Genomic DNA, 18,190 nt, shown 5'->3' on the forward strand with positions numbered 1-18,190 from the left:
TTAACACATAACTTTTTTTAAATTTTTTTTACAGAGACAGAGAGAGAGTCAGAGTGAGGGATAGACAGGGACAGACAGACAGGAACGGAGAGATGAGAAGCATCAATCATTAGTTTTTTGTTGCGCATTGCGACACCTTAGTTGTTCATTGATTGCTTTCTCATATGTGCCTTGACCGCGGGCCTTCAGCAGACCGAGTAACCTCTTGCTTGAGCCAGCGACCTTGGGTCCAAGCTGGTGAATTTTTGCTCAAACCAGATGAGCCCACACTCAAGCTGGTGACCTCGGGGTCTCGAACCTGGGTCTTCCACATCCCAGTCAGATGCTCTATCCACTGCGCCACCGCCTGGTCAGGTAACACATAAATCTTAAGACCACATTCTCCCTTTCCAGTCTTAGTTTCCACTATCCTTCCACATATACACTTATATGCTAGCAAAAAATAACAATTTACTATGTCATTTTTTTTTCTCACCTTAGCCTAGTTAATGTTATTGGCTTCAAAGTATAAACCATCCTTATTTCATTTCTTTGCCTTATCAAAATCTTATACTTTAAGATCTATATCAAATACCTCTTCATTATCTCAACATTTACTGAGTACATGATATACCAAGTAATGTGTTAGGATCTGAGAACCCAAGATGGATAGACACAATCTCTAGCCTCAAAGAACTCACAATCTGTAGGAGCCTATTTGAGTATGTATGTGGAGAGAGGGTGAAGAGTAGAGATTACGACAGCAGTGACAAATGCAAATAATTACAATACAAGGTGATGTATGTAATGAAATAAGCAGGGGGCTAGTAACAGAAACACAGATGAAAAGGACATAACAACTTAGTAAGAAAAGGTACCAAGGAAACAGTTTCTTAATGAATGATGAGTTAACTCGGGAAGGTAAGTGGGCTACAAGAAAGGGTATTCAGGCAGTAAGAAGAGTAAGAGGAAAGACAAAACAAAGTACAGCAATGAGAAACACCGTGAGACATGTAGCAGAAATATTTCTGTAGCTGGGTCTCACCAAAGTGTTAATCATAAAGAAGAAATTAGAGGGAGATGAGATTGAAAAGATCGGTAAGGGGCCAGACCCTGCAGAGGGCCTGGAATACCACATTAAAGCATTTCCTTTGAGGAGGATGAGACCCCACTGAAACGGGATGACATGGCCAGACTGCACTTTGGTTAGCTAATGCTGCCTGTTCGAGAACAGATTTGGAAGATGAAGGGACAGAGGACATGGAAGCAAGTAGGAGGCTGCTATGGTATAGGGGATATTTGCTGATTTTTCTTTCTGCCCCCTTTCTATATTGGGGGAATAGCTCGGGTAAGAGCCTTCAATGGGAGGCTGGATACTGCAAACCACTATGGAGCAAGGGGTGGGATGGCAGGTTGGAGGTGGAGGTCCCACCTTCTCTTCCTGGTAGACAAAAGGCTAGTTAGTTTAACTAGACACTCCTTAGGGGAATTTTGTATTTTTCTGAAGCTGGAACCGGGGAGGCAGTCAGACAGACTCCCGCATGCGCCCAACCGGGATCCACCTGGCATGCCCACCAGGGGGCGATGCTCTGTCCATCTGGGGCGTCACTCTGATGCAACCAGAGCCATTCTAGCGCCTAAGGCAGAGGCCACAGAACCATCCTCAGTGCCTGGGCCAACCCTGCTCCAATGGAACCTTGGCTGCGGGAGGGGAAGAGAGAGACAGAGAGGAAGGAGAGGGGGAGGGGTGGAGAAGCAGATGGGCGCCTCTTCTGTGTGCCCTGGCTGGGAATCGAACCCGGGACTCTCGCACGCCAGGCCGACGCTCTACCACTGAGCCAACCAGCCAGGGCTCCTTAGGGGAATTTTGACTTTGAAGAGGTAATGCAAAATCCCAGAACCAAGCAGTTAGACAACATTCAGTAATGGCAGACACCAGAGTACTACTGCAGCATCTTAAACGGACTGTTCAGTGGCGTGACCTTGGCTACGTTCTCCACATCTATAACCTCTCTTGGATTTAGATCATTTTCTAAACCAGGTTCTCTAGCACTCCCATTGATTTTGTGAGCCATACAATATCCTTCCAGTAAATTCCCTTTCTGTTTAAGTTAGCCAAAAGATGATTTTTGTTGTTTGCAAATAAGAATCCTAACCTAATTAGCAGCTAAATCACTGTAATGCGGTTCAAAAAGTAATGACAGAAAGGAAGGGACAGAGCCGAGTAATACTTATGGGATAATAACTGGTAGAACCTGGAGTTTGGAGGCAGAGATGAGTTCAACCATGTTGAGTCTGAGTTGCCTATAGTATGTTAAGCAGTAATATTCAATAGGAGGTTGATGTACAAATCTAACACTTGGCTTGATGAAGATTTTGATAGATTTAGAGTTACCAGTGTTTTTCTAACTGGCAGTTTCAAGAGTGAAGAGTTCACAGGGAGTGTGAAGAGCAAAGCACGTACGTACATGAAAAACTGCCCCAGTACTGCTGGGGAGACAACAGAGAATGCTGGGCTCTGTGAAGAACTGGAGAACCCATATCCATTCCAAAGACAGCGGCTGCTATTCAGCTGCAGTTAAGTGTTGCCACATGAAATGCATATCTAAGGTTGAGAGTGAACTTCAGATCTTTCAAAAGCCAGAAATAAAGTTTTATGTAAATCTTCTAGGTTTTAAATATATGGTGAATAAATTTTAAAAGATAACTAATTTCTTAAAAACGTTTTAAACACTATACAGGCTAAACAAAGGCTTACTAGCTGGAAATCCAACTGTTGAGATTTTTGGTGTAGAGTGAGAAAAGCTAAGGAGGAACGCAAGAGAACATCAGGATTTAAGCACAATAAGCTACACCGACCAAGCAGGTAGAGAAAGAAAAGCTAGAAAAACACATGGCAGTGTCACAGAAGCAAAAACAGAAGAGTACTGCAAGAGGAAAGAGCGATCAGTTATACTGAACAAAGCAAAAATGTCCCCTGGAGTTAATAATTGAAAATCTTTTGAACCCTACTTTTCATTGCCAAACCAAAAGTAATCAGTAAGACATGAGCTTTCATAGCATTTTTAAGTACTTTTTAAGAATAATCTTCTATTTTGTATTTAATTATAGTTGTATGTGGAGGTATGAGCTTTCAAGTCAGAGGGATGTGGGTTCAAATCTTTGTCCCATCAGGTAAATCAACTTCTTTAAGTCTAGTTCATTCCTCTCTACAATGGGATCAAGTTACAAGATAACCAATAAGGCCTGACCAAGCGGTCAGACTGGGATGCGGAGGACCCAGGTTCGAGACCCTGAGGTCGCCAGCTTGAGTGCAGGGTCATCTGGCTTGAGCAAAGGTCACCAGCTTGGACTCAAGGTCGCTGGCTTGAGCAAGGGGTCACTTGGTCTGCTGTAGCCCCGTGGTTGAGGCACATATGAGAAAGCAATCAACGAACTAAGGAACCGCAATGAAAAACGGATGATTGATGCTTCTCATCTCTCTCCATTCCTGTCTGTCCCTCTCTCTGACTCTCTCTATCCCTGTAAAAAATAAATAAATAAATAAAATACCCATATTTAAGAAAAGAAAAAGACAACTAATAAGGATTAATTTAACACCCAGCACAATATTTGGCATATAACCCACACTATGTCCTAGGACCATGACGGCTAACCTTTTTATAAAAAGGTGGGCAGTACCAGAGCAACCAAACGGCGCTGCAATAGGCCCACCATGAAAGCTGGACCGCCCACTAGTGAGTGGGAGGGACCAGGTTGACCAGCACTGCAAAAGTGGGCGGTTTTTATAAAAAGGTTCCCCATCACAGTCCTAGGAGATACTCAACAAATGTTGCTGGATAGACAGCTGGGAAAAACTTGTTTTGCCACTGTGTCTACCTAATCAGCTTTAGTGGGGATCACCCCTCAGATCAATGGCATTCAAAATAATTTGTTAATTTCAGCAGGCTAATTTCTATGAGCTTGAATGTACACTCTAGCTCTCTTCTGCTATATAAGATATAATTTAAGGCATATGGGAATAAGTATACTTTATATTATAGAGTCTGAAGATCATGTTTAACTAACTGGCTTTGGTCAGCCTAAAACTGCTAGAGATGTTCTAAATCACTAGTATACAACTTTGAAGGGTGAGAGACTTTCAAGTTCAGACTCTCAGGGACCCAAGGAAAGGCCACTCAAAACTTCAGTAAAACCAGCCACACCCTCAAACGCTATTTTTCTGACAGCTTCCAGGACATCACATTTTTCTAGTTTTCCTTCAACCTCTGTGGCCACTTCTTTGCTAGTCTTCTCCTCTACCAGCCTTTAATTGTTGAAGTTCACTGAACATTGGTCCTAGAGTTCTTGTCTTTCTTTACTTTCTTTTCAAGAATGTATAACTCACATACATGGCCTCAATTATTATTCAGCATTTTTCCTACCAGATTATCTCTTTGCTTACGTCTCTCATATCTCTAGACAAGACATCTACTCTGAACTCCAGGCCTGTGCATTCACTTCCTTCCTCAGTAGCTCTTCTTGGTAGTCTCTCCAGTCTCCTTGGTTAACACACTTGTCCAGCTCTCCCTGTAAGAGGTTTATGACACCAAGGAGACTGATTCCTTGGTAGTCTCTCTAGTTTCCTCTATTCGCACCACCACGCATGCACATACACAAAAAATGGTCATCGCCTGACCGGGTGGTGGTGCAGTGGATAGAGCATCAGACTGGGATGCAGAGGACCCAGGTTCGAGACCCCGAGGTCGCCAGCTTAAACATGGGTTCATCTGGCTTGAGCAAAAAGCTCACCAGCTCGGACCCAAGGTCGCTGGCTCAAGCAAGAGGTTACTCGGTCTGCTGAAGGCCCGCGGTCAAGGCACATATGAGAAAGCAATCAATGAACAACTAAGGTGTCGCAATGAAAAACTGATGATTGGGCCCTGGCCGGTTGGCTCAGTGGTAGAGCGTCGGCCTGGCGTGCGGAAGTCCTGGGTTCGATTCCCCGCCAGGGCACACAGGAGAAGCGCCCATCTGCTTCTCCACCCCTCCCCCTCTCCTTCCTCTCTGTCTCTCTCTTCCCCTCCCCCAGCGAGGCTCCATTGGAGCAAAGATGGCCCGGGCGCTGGGGATGGCTCCTTGGCCTCTGCCCCAGGCGCTAGAGTGGCTCTGGTCGCGGCATAGCGACGCCCCGGAGGGGCAGAGCATCGCCCCCTGGTGGGCGTGCCGGGTGGATCCCGGTCGGGTGCATGAGGGAGTCTGTCTGACTGTCTCTCCCCGTTTCCAGCTTCAGAAAAATACCAAAAAAAAAACAAAAAAACCCTGATGATTGATGCTTCTCATCTCTCTTCATTCCTGTCTGTCTATACCTATCAATACCTCTCTCTGACTCTCTGTCCCTGTAAAAACAAAAAACAAAAAACGGTAATCACCCTCCAGCATCTCCTGTTCAGTCATGTCCGCAGAGGCCAGAAACCCTCTTCCTTACCACCTACATCCAATATTTGTAAATCCTAACTTTACCACCTAAATATCCTTCCAATCCATCAACTTCTGCCTCTACTGACATTCTGAATGAATTTACTATCAATTCCCTGAACTAATGCAACTCTGGTTCCCCTCTATTCTGGCTGTTTAATTTTACTTACCTTCCAAAACTCTTTTCAACATCATCATTAAAAAAAAAAAAATTCCTGACCTCCCAGAAAGAAAACAAACTGTCTGACCTGTGGTGACGGGGTGATAGTCAACCAGGAATGTGGATGTTGCTGGTTCGAGACCCCGGGCTTACTTGCCCAGTCAAGGCACACACAAGAAGCAACTAGTATGAGTTGATGCTTCCCACACACACCCCTTCTCTCTTTCTCTCCTCTCTCTAAAACCAATAAATAAAATCCTAAAAAAAAAAAGGGGCATAAATTTATGCAGTATACATTACAGGCCAGGCACTCTTTTAACAATCCAAATATACTAATCTATTTCATATTCTTAAGCCTGAAATAACTATCTTTATATTTTAGATGAGGAAACCAAGGCACAGAAAGATAATTTGCTCAACATTCCACAGCAATTTGAATCTGAAAAGTGTTGTCAGATTCAAATTCAGGCAATGTGGCTTCAGAACTCAGAAACTTAACCACCCTACTATATACTATGCTCCTGGTTATATTCTGCTATTATAAAATTGTCTTGCAATATCCATAACTTCTTTTTCGTACTAGAGATTGAACAACCGATTATAGTATAATTAATTGTTTTATACCCCTCTTCCCATATTAGAATGCAAGTTCCACAAGGGCAAGAACTACGTGTGGCTTGTTCATTACAATATTCCCTTTGCGGGTGGTAATGGGCACTCAATATACATTTGTTAAAGGAATGCATTTTCAACTACCAGTCAAAGGTTTGTGGGAACAGGGCTGTGGAGAGGTAATGGGGGAGGTTTCTGAGCAAAAAGCAAGGGCTTCTCTCAGACTGCAGAGATAGTAACAAATTAATGGGCAGTGCACATGTCCTACCAGAAACATGCAGAAGAGGCATTATAAAATCATAAGAATCTTCACTTTTTAGGATCTGCAGTAGACACAGCTTTTATATACAGCAAAAGATGCTGCAGGCAACACATATAAAAAACTGTTTTCTATAGTGCAATAATCACTATTGAAAGTAATAAAATTTTAGTCATCTCCTTGAGGCATGAACCATAAAGCCTCAGTGGGAGCCAATTTAAAGCTGTGGCAAGAAGCAAATGGATGACACTATACCCATATGACTCGAATATAGGGCATGGAATCATTTTTAAGTCAGCCTCGTTATAAAGTTTTTTTTTCCAGTAAAACCCCGGAGTTTTGGTCTAAGTCTGAAACAGAGAATAAGAGCCTACTCCTATCCCTTCAAATTAGACTGGATCTAGAGCTTCCTCTTTGCGGGCATGTTTCACAGAGGTGAAAATAACACCCTGAGTTCCAGATGAGGGATATCTAAAGGTGATCAATCTATCTACCTGCACAATGCCACTTTGATCATCCAACATAAGTAACAACACATGTACAATCTAGGTAAGAGTCCTGGTCCCCTGATGCTCTCCCCACGTCACTCTCACATGCTCCACTTTAACTGGGCTAATATATCTGCATTTGTTCAGCCTAACAGAAAAATATAAATATTTATTTTATTTACAGGGAATTGTTTTTGTGGCAACATGTTAAAAAGGTATGTGTGGTGTGGGGGCATTATAAAGCACTGCTATCACACTTGTGCCTCCAGGCACAAAACATGACCCAGTGACAATGGACTAATGAAAATTTAGTGTGCTAGTTTGATGTGCATTGGCTAAAAAAATGGAGTTATTTATAAGACTGACCAAGTGATTTTGTTCTGTGGAGCTTCAAGTATTTCACATAATCTTAGCTTCAAAATAACTAAGTTAAATAAGAGAAACAAACTATTATTTCTTGCCTTTTAACAGAGATACAAAGACATAAGAAATTTTACATTCTCAAGGTTCCACAACTGCTAAAGGTACAGCTGTGACAGGCTACCGGGTGCCTACTTGTCTCACATTGTGGTCAAGGGCAGTTCTCCCACAGGGGTCAGCACTGAATTTTTTTTAACTGATTTTAGTGAGCAAAGGGGAGGGGGACAGAGAGAGAGAGAGAGAGAGAGAGAGAGAAACATCAATCAGTTCCTATATGTGTCCTGACCAGGGATCGAACCGGCAACCTCTGCATTTCAGGATGAAACTTTAACCAACTAAGCATCCAGCCAGGTCAGCACTAAACTTTTTTAAATAGGTGGAAGCTGAATAAGGCTGGATAATGAATGGGGCTTTGAGCCCTACTCCTAGTAAGTTACCTAACCTCATTCTTATATTTTTCTTTTCTGTAAAATGAAGCAAATATAACATACATTTCAGGATTATTCTGATGATTAAAAGATAATGAACAATGTTGACACACATCAATAATAAAAAAGTTCAGGCCCTGGCCGGTTGGCTCAGTGGCAGAGCGTCGGCCTGGCGTGCAGGAGTCCAGGGTTCGATTCCCAGCCAGGGTACACAGGAGAAGCGCTCATCTGCTTCTCCACTCCTCCCCCTCTCCTTCCTCTCTGTCTCTCTCTTCCCCTCCTGCAGCCAAGGCTCCACTGGAGAAAAAAGTTGGCCCGGGTGCTGGGGATGGCTCCATGGCCCCTGCCTCAGGCGCTAGAATGGCTCTGGTTGCAACAGAGCAACGCCCGAGATGGGCAGAGCATCACCCCCTGGTGGGCGTGCCAGGTGGATCCCAGTCGGGTGCATGCGGGAGTCTGTCTGACTGCCTCCCCGGTTCCAACTTCATAAAAATACAAAAAAAAAAAAAAAAAAAAAAGAAGAAGTTTAGCCCTGGCTGGATAGCTCAGTTGGTTAGAGCACTATCCTGAAGCTGAGGCTGCTGGTTTGATCCCCAGCCAGGGCACATACAGGACTTGATTGAAGTTTCTGTCTCTCTCTTTTCTTTCCTCTCTCATTTAAAAAAAAAGAAAAAAAAAGAAACCACAAACAAAAAAGCTGGCCTGTGTGCAGTGGATAAGGCGTCAACCTGAAATGCTAAGGTCACTGGTTTGAAACCTTGGGCTTGCCTGGTTAAAGCACATACGTCACACAATCAATGAACAACTAAAGTGAAGCAAGTATGAGTTGGTACTTCTCGCTGCATCCCCTCTTCTCTTTCTGTAAAATCAATAAATAAAATCTTTAAAAATAAAAAAAAATAATAAAATATCTTCCTTTAGCCTGACCTGCAGTGGCGCAGTGGGTAAAAGCATCGACCTGGAACACTGAGGTCGCCGGTTCAAAACCCCGGGGTTTCTTGGTCAAGGCACATATGGGAGTTGATGCTTTCTGCTCCTCCCTCCCTTCTCTGTCTGTCTGTCTCTCTCTCTCTCTCTGTCTAAAATGTCTCTTCTCTCTAAAATGAATAAAAATCTAAAACTAAAAAAATAAAATAAATAAAAATAAAAAACATCTTTCTTTAAAAGTAAGCTTGTTATTCCCTGCCCAGTAATTTTTTTTTTATTTTTTTTTTTTTTTATTTTTTTATTTTTTACAGAGACAGAGAGTGAGTCAGAGAGAGGGGTAGACACGGACAGACAGACAGGAACGGAGAGAGATGAGAAGCATCAATCATTAGTTTTTCATTGCGTGTTGCAACACCTTAGTTGTTCATTGATTGCTTTCTCATATGTGCCTTGACCATGAGCAGGCCTTCAACAGACTGAGTAGCCCCTTGCTGGAGCCAGCAACCTTGGGTTTAAGCTGGTGGACTTTTGCTCAAACCAGATAAGCCCGCGCTCAAGCTGGCGACCTCGGAGTCTCGAAACTGGGTCCTCTGCATCCCAGTCCGACGCTTTATCCACTGCGCCACCGCCTGGTCAGGCCTTGCCCAGTAATTTAAAAGAGTAATACCACTAAAGGTTTCTCTCAAAGCAAAATTACTCCTTCAAAAAGTGACCATCTCCTTCTCCCTGCCTCTCTCCTTGCTCTCTTTCTCTCTCTGTCCTCCTCCCTCACCCATGGCTAGACTGATGTGATGAGCACTTGGGCCCCAGGCAGAGTCTCCACCTCAGGTGCTGAAAATAGCTCGGTTATGAGCCACCCCAAATGGGCAGAGCATTGGCACCAGATGGGGGTTGCCGAGTACATCTCCAGTCAGGGCCCAGGCGGGACTATCTTTTATACCCCATCTTTCCTCCATTCACTTAAAAACAATTACTCTTTCAAGATTTGGTTGAACTGATCTGCTAAGCAGAATGGTACGCTACTGAGACATATGTAAAAGTTTCACAAATAGCAAAGCTGCTGGACCAGGTGAAAGGACTTTAGCATTACTGTGCTGAGAAAGCAGTACAACCTTTTAACCTCAAAACCATGGAAAAGACATCAGCCTGCACTGGTGTCTAGGGCAATATCCAGGTACTTCAATTAGTCATTTTTCATCTTTGTAGGAATGATGTCAGTCTCTATCTCATACTACTTTATTTACTTCACAATGCTTGCTTATAGGAACTTACTCTCCAGCTAAGCCTTGGTAGTTCATATGCCCAGATCCAGATGCATGAACTCTTTTTTTTTTTTGTTTTTTTTAGATTTTATTTATTGATTGGGGGGGGGGGGGTGAGTGAGAAAGAGACGGAGAACCTGACCAGTCGGTAGCGCAGTGGATAGAGCGTTGGACTGGGACCAGAGAACCCAGGTCTGAAACCCTGAGGTCGACACCTTGAGCATGGGCTCGTCTGGTTTGAGCAAGGCCCACTGGCTTGAGCCCAAGGTCGCTGGCTTGAGCAAAGGGTTACTTGGTCTGCTGAAGGCCCACTGTCAAGGCACATATGAGAGAGCAATCAATGAACTAAGGAACCGGAACGAAGAATTGATGTTTCTCATCTTTCTCCCTTCCCGTCTGTCTCTATCTGTCCCTCTCTCTGTCTCTGTCACAAAAAAAGAAATGGAGAGTGAGAAAGAGGGGGCATCTACTCATAGTAGTTGCTTCTCATCTGTGCCTTGACCAGGCAAGCCCAGGGATTTGAACCTGCAACCTAGGCGTTCCAGGTCTACGCTTTATCCATGGCGCCACCGCAGGCCAGGCAGCATGAACTTTTGATTGCCATGACTTTCAGAAGAGCAGTGAATGGAAGTGATCAATACCTATATTACCTATACCTCATGAAAAAGGTTGCCCCAATAGAAGGTACATCTGAAAAACAGGCAAAAGCACTACATTTTAAGGAGAATCAATATGTTAATAAACAAAGGGCTAATAGGCTCTACTTCACAGACAAGAGATAAACAAAAGAGAGAATGACTGAGTACTGAGTAGAAGCAATGAATAAGGAACCACTGAGTATAAGTTAAGTATTCATGCAACCTGGTAACCCTATTCAAAAATCCAGAAAAATATTCCCAGCCATTCAGTTTATTTTAGGCAGATGTACATATATCTGATAAATCATGTTCTATTAGAAAATCCTGCTATAATCTGAGCTCTAAATAGGCAGCCTACCTACTAAAATCACTGGTTTCTTCTAGAACTTATCAAAAAGAAATTCCCATATCATTAATAGGACAATGTACTTCTGAAAACCCATGTCCCAAAGGAATGATTCCCAAAGATGTAGTGGACCACCAAAGTATGTAGTGGAGAAAAAATGAAAATATGTAGTGGGCAGAAAAAAACAAAAACCTTTGGATATTCCAAAGGTTGCTATAATGACAGTGAAAGACAATTTGGGAAATGTAAAAAACTTTGCAGCTCTTGAGATCCTTCCTCTCAGATGAAATTAAGAATTAAGTTACTATACTTCCTTTCTCAGAAAAGTACAGACATAGTTTTAGGAGAATTACCAACTCTCAAAACAAAAAGGAGTTATTATAGATTGCTAATTACCGGTGTATTGGGACATTACCAAAAGAATTAGAACTATCACATTTAATGTGCTGACATATAAGGGAGAAAAGCAGCACAGTCCTATTATTACCTAGTAATTGGAGTACCATGTCATTTAATTACCTGTTTAAAATGAAATAAAGTCTGAAAATGCCAAATAAAATGGAAGGCATACACCATAAATTTCTCTGGAAATGCACAGAAGAAATAAAATCAGACATGTTTCTTTCTTTCTTTCTTTCTTTCTTTTTTTTTTGGTATTTTTCTGAAGTTGGAAACGGGGAGGCAGTCAGACAGACTCCTGCATGTGCCCGACCGGGATCCACCCAGCATGCCCACCAGGGGGCAACGCTTTGCCCATCTGGGGCGTCGCTCCGTTGCAACCAGAGCCATTCTAGCTCTTGAGGCAGAGGCCACAGAGCCATCCTCAGCGCCCAGGCCAACTTTGCTTCAATGGAGCCTTGGCTGCGGGAGGGGAAGAGAGAGAGAGAGGAAGGAGAGGAGGAGGGTTGGAGAAGCAGATGGGCGCTTCTCCTGTGCGCCCTGGCCAGGAATCGAACCTGAGACTCCCGCACACCAGGCTGACGCTCCACCACTAAGCCAACTGGCCAGGGCCAGGCATGTTTCATTCTTTCAATGACAAACCCAGTACTTTCTTAAATACTTTTTTAAATTCTTCATTTGTCTCTGAAAATTTTTTTTGTATTTTTATTTGAATAGGAGTAAGTCTGATGTTCTGGGAACTCTTTGCAAACAAACTAATAAGGATATATTTAATAGTCTGACATTGAAGAAGCTAGAGCATTGTCTGGGTTTCCTACACTGTTAAGAACAGCCCTGGCCGGTTGGCTCAGCGGTAGAGCGTCGGCCTAGCGTGCGGAGGACCTGGGTTCGATTCCCGGCCAGGGCACACAGGAGAAGCGCCCATTTGCTTCTCCACCCCTCCGCCGCGCTTTCCTCTCTGTCTCTCTCTTCCCCTCCCGCAGCCAAGGCTCCATTGGAGCAGAGATGGCCCGGGCACTGGGGATGGCTCTGTGGCCTCTGCCTCAGGCGCTAGAGTGGCTCTGGTCGCAATATGGCGACGCCCAGGATGGGCAGAGCATCGCCCCCTGGTGGGCAGAGCGTCGCCCCTGGTGGGCGTGCCGGGTGGATCCCGGTCGGGCGCATGCGGGAGTCTGTCTGACTGTCTCTCCCCGTTTCCAGCTTCAGAAAAATGAAAAAATGAAAAGAAAAAAAAAAAAAAAAAAAAAAGAACATAGTCCTGGATCCACCCCACTGAAGGTGAACGTAAAGCAATGGTGACCGCTGGCCGAGTTACTGTTTATGCTTGCTGGGTTTTGATTATTATGTAACATATATTAGTGAGTAGAAACTGTTTTATTTTTTAAAGTCTCCTGCTGAAATCTGAAGGCAAGAGTTAAGATATTTCATTAAATGACCAAGAGCTTGGTGAAGGAAAGGATAGTAAAAAAAAGAAAAACAAAACCCTACAGAACAGCTTAACAAGAAATTTCAGAGACTAACATAATTTGTAGTTGAAATTTAAACCATCCAGTAACTATAAAGAAGTGAACTTATTTTGCAATATAAATACAATGAAAATCTTAAAGGCAAAATGAGTTAGAAAGCATCAAAAAAAGAGCTAAATTAGAATTTTATACATGTGCACATATAAGACAAAACTGAGAGGTTAAAAAAGGGAAAGATTATTTAGGATAAAATTTAGAATGTAATAAGTGGCTAAACAAACTTATTTTAGGCAACGGTAAACAGTTCACACAACAGCTTTGTATACACAGAAATATAACTCTCACTTGGGTACTAGGTACCAAAGGAACTACATCAGTGTTTCTTCACATTCCTTAAAAGGCCTCAGCAAGACAGAAGCAAAATGGCACAAAGTTAGCGAATAAAAAAAAGTGAATAAAATCATAATGGGAGGATGAAAAGAAGGCCACCAACTCTATGAGGAAAAGAATAAAACATTAATTGAAGAAAAGATCTAAAGTTAAATTAAGTAAAATATGAAATGATAGCCTATCAAATAATGAAATGTTAAAGATAAATACTAACTTCAGTACTAGGATGGTCACGGTGGTATAAGGGTACGTCATGCAAAGGTCTACAGATCAGGGACTTGCTCAAATGCAAGTCCAGACGAGGACTGAGTTCTAGGAGTGAGGGTGAAAGGTCCAGAAAAATATTTGTCTTCTGTTTATCCCTGAGGTATTAGGCTCAATGTAAGCTCAGAAGATAGCTTAACTCTTGCAGGGTTGTGGACAAATAGTGTCTTCAAAGCATTTGGCATCCATCTGAATGCTCAGAAAATGTTAGTCTTTCAACCAATGAGAATATCAAATGTCATTCTTTTTTTTTTGTGTGTGTGGCAGAAACAGGGAGAGTCAGAGAGAGGGACAGATAGGGACAGACAAGCAGGAACAGAGAGAGATGAGAAGCATCAATCATTAGTTTTTCGTTGGGACACCTTAGTTGTTCATTGATTGCTTTCTCATATGTACCTTGTCCGTGGGCCTTCAGTGGACCGAGTAACCCCTTGCTCAAGCCAGCGACCTTGGGGTCGAGCTGGTGAGCCTTGCTCAAACCAGATAAACCTGCACTCCAGCTGGAGACCTCGGGGTCTCAAACCTGGGTCCTCCACATCCCAGTCAGACGCTCTATCCACTGCGCCATCGCCTGGTCAGGCTAAAATGTCATTCTTAAAGTAAGGAAACACTGTTCTTGGCACCCACAAATTAATCTTAAGTGGTAATTTTGCTTTAAAAAATCTAACTCTTTTCAAAGGAGATGTGTGCAATGGTTTCTTTTAAAAACTGATCCCCGTCACCGTCCTACCTTACCTATCAGAAACTTGACCCTGCCTGACCTGCGGTGGCACAATGGATAGAAAGCTTCGACCTGGAATGCTGAGGTCGAAGGTTCAAAACCCTGGGCTTGCCTGTTCAAGGCACATACAGGAAGCAACTACTACAGAGTTGATGCTTTCCACTTCTCCCCCATCTTCCTCTCTCTAGAAATCAAAATAAAATTTAAAAAAAAAGGAAGAGAAACTTGACCCTTCATATAAAATGTCAAAATTTTCCTTTTACAACCAACCCATACTCTGCAGTGGTGGTTACTACAATGCCAGGATTCTTCCACCCCAACAGCAGTGGTGCTGCAGAGAAAACTGTCCCGGAACATAGATGATTTCTGTTTCCTGGTCATTCACAATCAGCTCAGCAGATTTCTATCATTTTCTATCCATGTCTAAGTGGCTTTTGTCAATTTGGGAACTGACAAATCAAAAGGCCAGATGCACAGAATAGATCAAACATGGTGAAAGTGTGAATTGTGCAAGTACCCATACATTCATCAACCCATCAAATCCCTACCCCAATCCACTCTTCCTCTGCTACTTCAGTTTTAGACCTCCCACCAAGCCTGTCTCTTCACACACACACACACACACACACACACACACCTACCCTGTTTTTGGCCAGTGTCCTTCATCTTGCCTTGCAGACCTACTGACATGCCACTCTTGCACCCTTGGTCTTCTTAAACTGAAAATGCTGTTTTTTTTTTTATCATAACTTCTTTTCTTTTAAGGGGCAGGATAATTCCAAAATACTTGCAATGTCTGGCCCTAAGAGGTTGCCAATTTGTTCTGAAGCATATTTGGTGACAATACAAAAAAAAAAACCAAACCTTCAGCAGAGGACATTATCTAATTGACTTACAGAAGACATTATTCACATCACAAACTCATCTTCTAGTATCTAAAGTGCTCCACACCAGATGGGCCCTCACCTGATGGTAAGGATAACCCAGTCAGTGAATCCAAGACGGAACTGACAAGCTCAGAACAACAGAAGAGTAAATAATCTGTGGCTGTTGGTGTGATGGTAGGATGTAGTAGTCATCGATTATGCAGCTCCTCTGGCTTGTGTTTGGAACGTTCTTGAAAAGAAAACGACTGGGTACTAAGTCTTTGACTTTTGGCTCACTGTGTTCAGCTATCGAAGAGTGGTCCACTAAATATCCATTTACCTATATACGTCCACTATACACCTCTTCTTTGAAGACCTAATCACTTCAGGACTGCCCCTTAAGAGGTAGGAGCTGCTGCTGCATTTGCACAGCTGCTGCAATGCCAGGGAAATTTCCTGCGACACTAGAGACAGGTAAATAAAGAAATTCTCGCTCCGAGGCGGGGGAGGGGGGGGGGTCTCCTGCCAGTGAAAAGTTTACATAATGCAACAGAAAACCAGTACGCTCTGCAGACCTGTCAAAGGGTATGCAAGGCTTGAGCTTCTCTTTTCCGACCACCTCTAAATACTCTCCAAAAGCTTGCTCTACTCTCCCAAAGACCCACAGACATTACATCCAATAATGTATAATAATCTGCACACGCTTATCCCATGCGTCCCTGCCCACCTTTATTATTAAAATTCAAAAACACAAGCAAAAATAGAAAAAACAAAAACCCGATCCTCCCACTTCTGAGTCCAAAGTATGGAGTAACCAGAGCCGGGGAGTTTTTCCTCTTCTGAAGGGGCAAGGAGGACAAGTAGCTGTCTCCATATCTACACCACGCTGAGTAATGCAATGACAAACCCTAAAACTCAACGGCGGGCGGGGCAGATCCCTTCGCGGCTCGGGGCGGCTCGGGGCGGCCCGGGCCCCGCGGCCCGGCAGCCGGCCTCTCCCCCAGCCTCTCACAAAGGAGAATGGTTCAGCCCAGAGCATCACCCAACACCTGATCCCTCCCTTAACTACCGGTGGACGGGTAGGGGACGGTGGATCGAGGAGGAGAACGAGTTATTGAAAACAATCCTTAGAGCCTTAGCTTCCGCAAAAACCCTGGGACCAGCACTGAGGAGCGGGCATGAGCGGGAAGCCTACCTGATCAGGTCCCGGTGCTTCCTTTCGAGGCAACGTTTCAACTCACCCTTTCGGAGAACAAGGCGCCTTCCGGCGGAGCACGGCCAGCCCTCGCCTCAATCTAGCTTGCTAGTAGTCCATTCTCGCTCGGCTCCGCCCACCTACAGTCCCACCCACCAATGGCAGGGCCGACGCTTGGCCTCTTCCAGCAGGATTGTGTGAGTGCCATCCAGGAAGTCTCTCGAGGGTGGGAGGTCCTAAAAGGCTCAGAAAGATACGTAGGCAGCCACAGATATGCCTGATTGGAAATAAAATCTGGCGGTAGCTCACTTCTGAAGGTTCAGTTCACAGGCGTTCAGCCTTCTTGGCATATCTTTTGACCCTCGCCATCGGGGGCGCTCTAAACTAAAACAACATTTAGTTACCTGTTTCTGGGGAGCCATCTTGGATCGGGCTGGTGCCTTGAGGACAGGGAGGAGGGAGCTTAAAGAAATTGAAGCTCTTTTCCGCGTTCTGTCGGACTACTTAGGTCCAGCTCCCAACATGTAGTCAGAATGTCCTTTAGTCATGATGGCGAGACATTCTGGAGTAATGCTGAATGTGGTTAGAAGCAACCACCACCCCCTCTCATAAGAGTGATCTTTCTAAATCTGAGAAGCAGAAATGAGTTCTTAGAAAAGACAGTGGGGGTGCATGACCAGGCTGTGGTGGTGCAGTGTATATAGAGCCTTGGATTGGGACACTGAGGACGCAGGTTCGAAACCCCGAGGTCACCGAGGACACGGCTTGAGCAAAAACATCATTGGCTAAACTGGAGCACCACCACCCCCACTCCCCTACTTGATCAAGGCACAAATGAGAAAGCAATCAATGAACTAAAGTGCAGCAACTACAAGTTGATACTTCTCAGTTGTCCCTTCCTGTTTGTATCTCTCTCAAAATAAACAAGAGAAAAAAAGTGGGTTTTCCAAGTTCTTCAGATAATCCTTTATAGTCACCTCACTCCTCAGGCATAAGACCAAAATAGATTACATATTTACTTTAGATGCTTCTAATCCTTAATGCTTCACTTGCAAGTTTTCCAGTGTTGACTCTGACAATACAGAGGACTGGGAGTCAGTTGAAAATGAACAAACAGCATTTAGGGAAGAATTTCATTTTTAAAAAGAAAGGCCTAAATATTTATTAATAAACCCAAACTAGTTGTGACTACAGATAGAGCAAATGATAGAAACCTTAAAAAAGAAAGTATATGTAAGGAAGAGGGCCGTTAAAGGACCTTAAAAACACTAATGCAAAAAAATTTTTAATTGGCTGCAGAGTAATTTTCTAATAACTACATTTAAATTGGAAAGGAAATAATTTTTTAGTGGCTTCAATCCTCTTGTGCTCAATGAGAAAGATTTTCCTGCATTTCCTAGTCTCTATTTGCTACAAGAAGTTTGGTTTGTTTTTTTAATTGGGGAGTGAAAGGGACTTTTCCAGATCCTGAAAGTAATTTCTCAAGGAATAACATTTTGCAAGATCACACATAGTAGGAGCTCAGAGACCTTAAGGAGTCATAAGAATCAATTTTTATTTTTTAATTTTTTTTGTGACAAACAGGGAGAGGGACAGACAGGAAGGTAGAGATCAGAAGCATCAATTTTTCATTGCAGTACCTTCATTGTTTATTGATTGCTTTCAGATGTGCCTTGACCAGGGGGCTACAAGCAGACCGAGTGACCCTTTGGTCAAGCCAGCAATCTTGGCTCCTTGGGCTCAAACCAGTGACCTTTGGGGTCAAGCCAGGGACCATGAGGTCATGTCTATGATCCCACGCTCAAGCCAGCAACCCCGAACCCAAGCTGGTGAGCCCGTGCTCAAGCTGGATGAGCTCACTCTCAAGCTGGATGAGCCCACGCTCAAGCCAGTGACCTTGGGGTTTCGAACCT

The 18,190-nt window shown here is 43.6% G+C and overlaps 1 protein-coding gene across 4 annotated transcripts in view; it reads right to left on the reverse strand.

Moving 5' to 3' along the window:
- The window catches only part of CHD8 (chromodomain helicase DNA binding protein 8), a 78,961-nt gene extending 62,601 nt beyond the window's left edge, over positions 1–16,360 (reverse strand). For all 4 annotated transcript variants that reach the window (XM_066277386.1, XM_066277383.1, XM_066277385.1 and 1 more), the window contains exon 1: positions 16,278–16,360. The gene's annotated coding sequence lies outside the window, so the exon portion shown is untranslated. The remainder of the gene's footprint in view (positions 1–16,277) is intronic.
- Between the last annotated feature and the right edge of the window lie 1,830 nt (positions 16,361–18,190).

This window comes from Saccopteryx bilineata, chromosome 4 (genome assembly GCF_036850765.1).
Source record: "Saccopteryx bilineata isolate mSacBil1 chromosome 4, mSacBil1_pri_phased_curated, whole genome shotgun sequence".
NCBI classification, from domain to species: Eukaryota; Metazoa; Chordata; class Mammalia; order Chiroptera; family Emballonuridae; genus Saccopteryx; species Saccopteryx bilineata.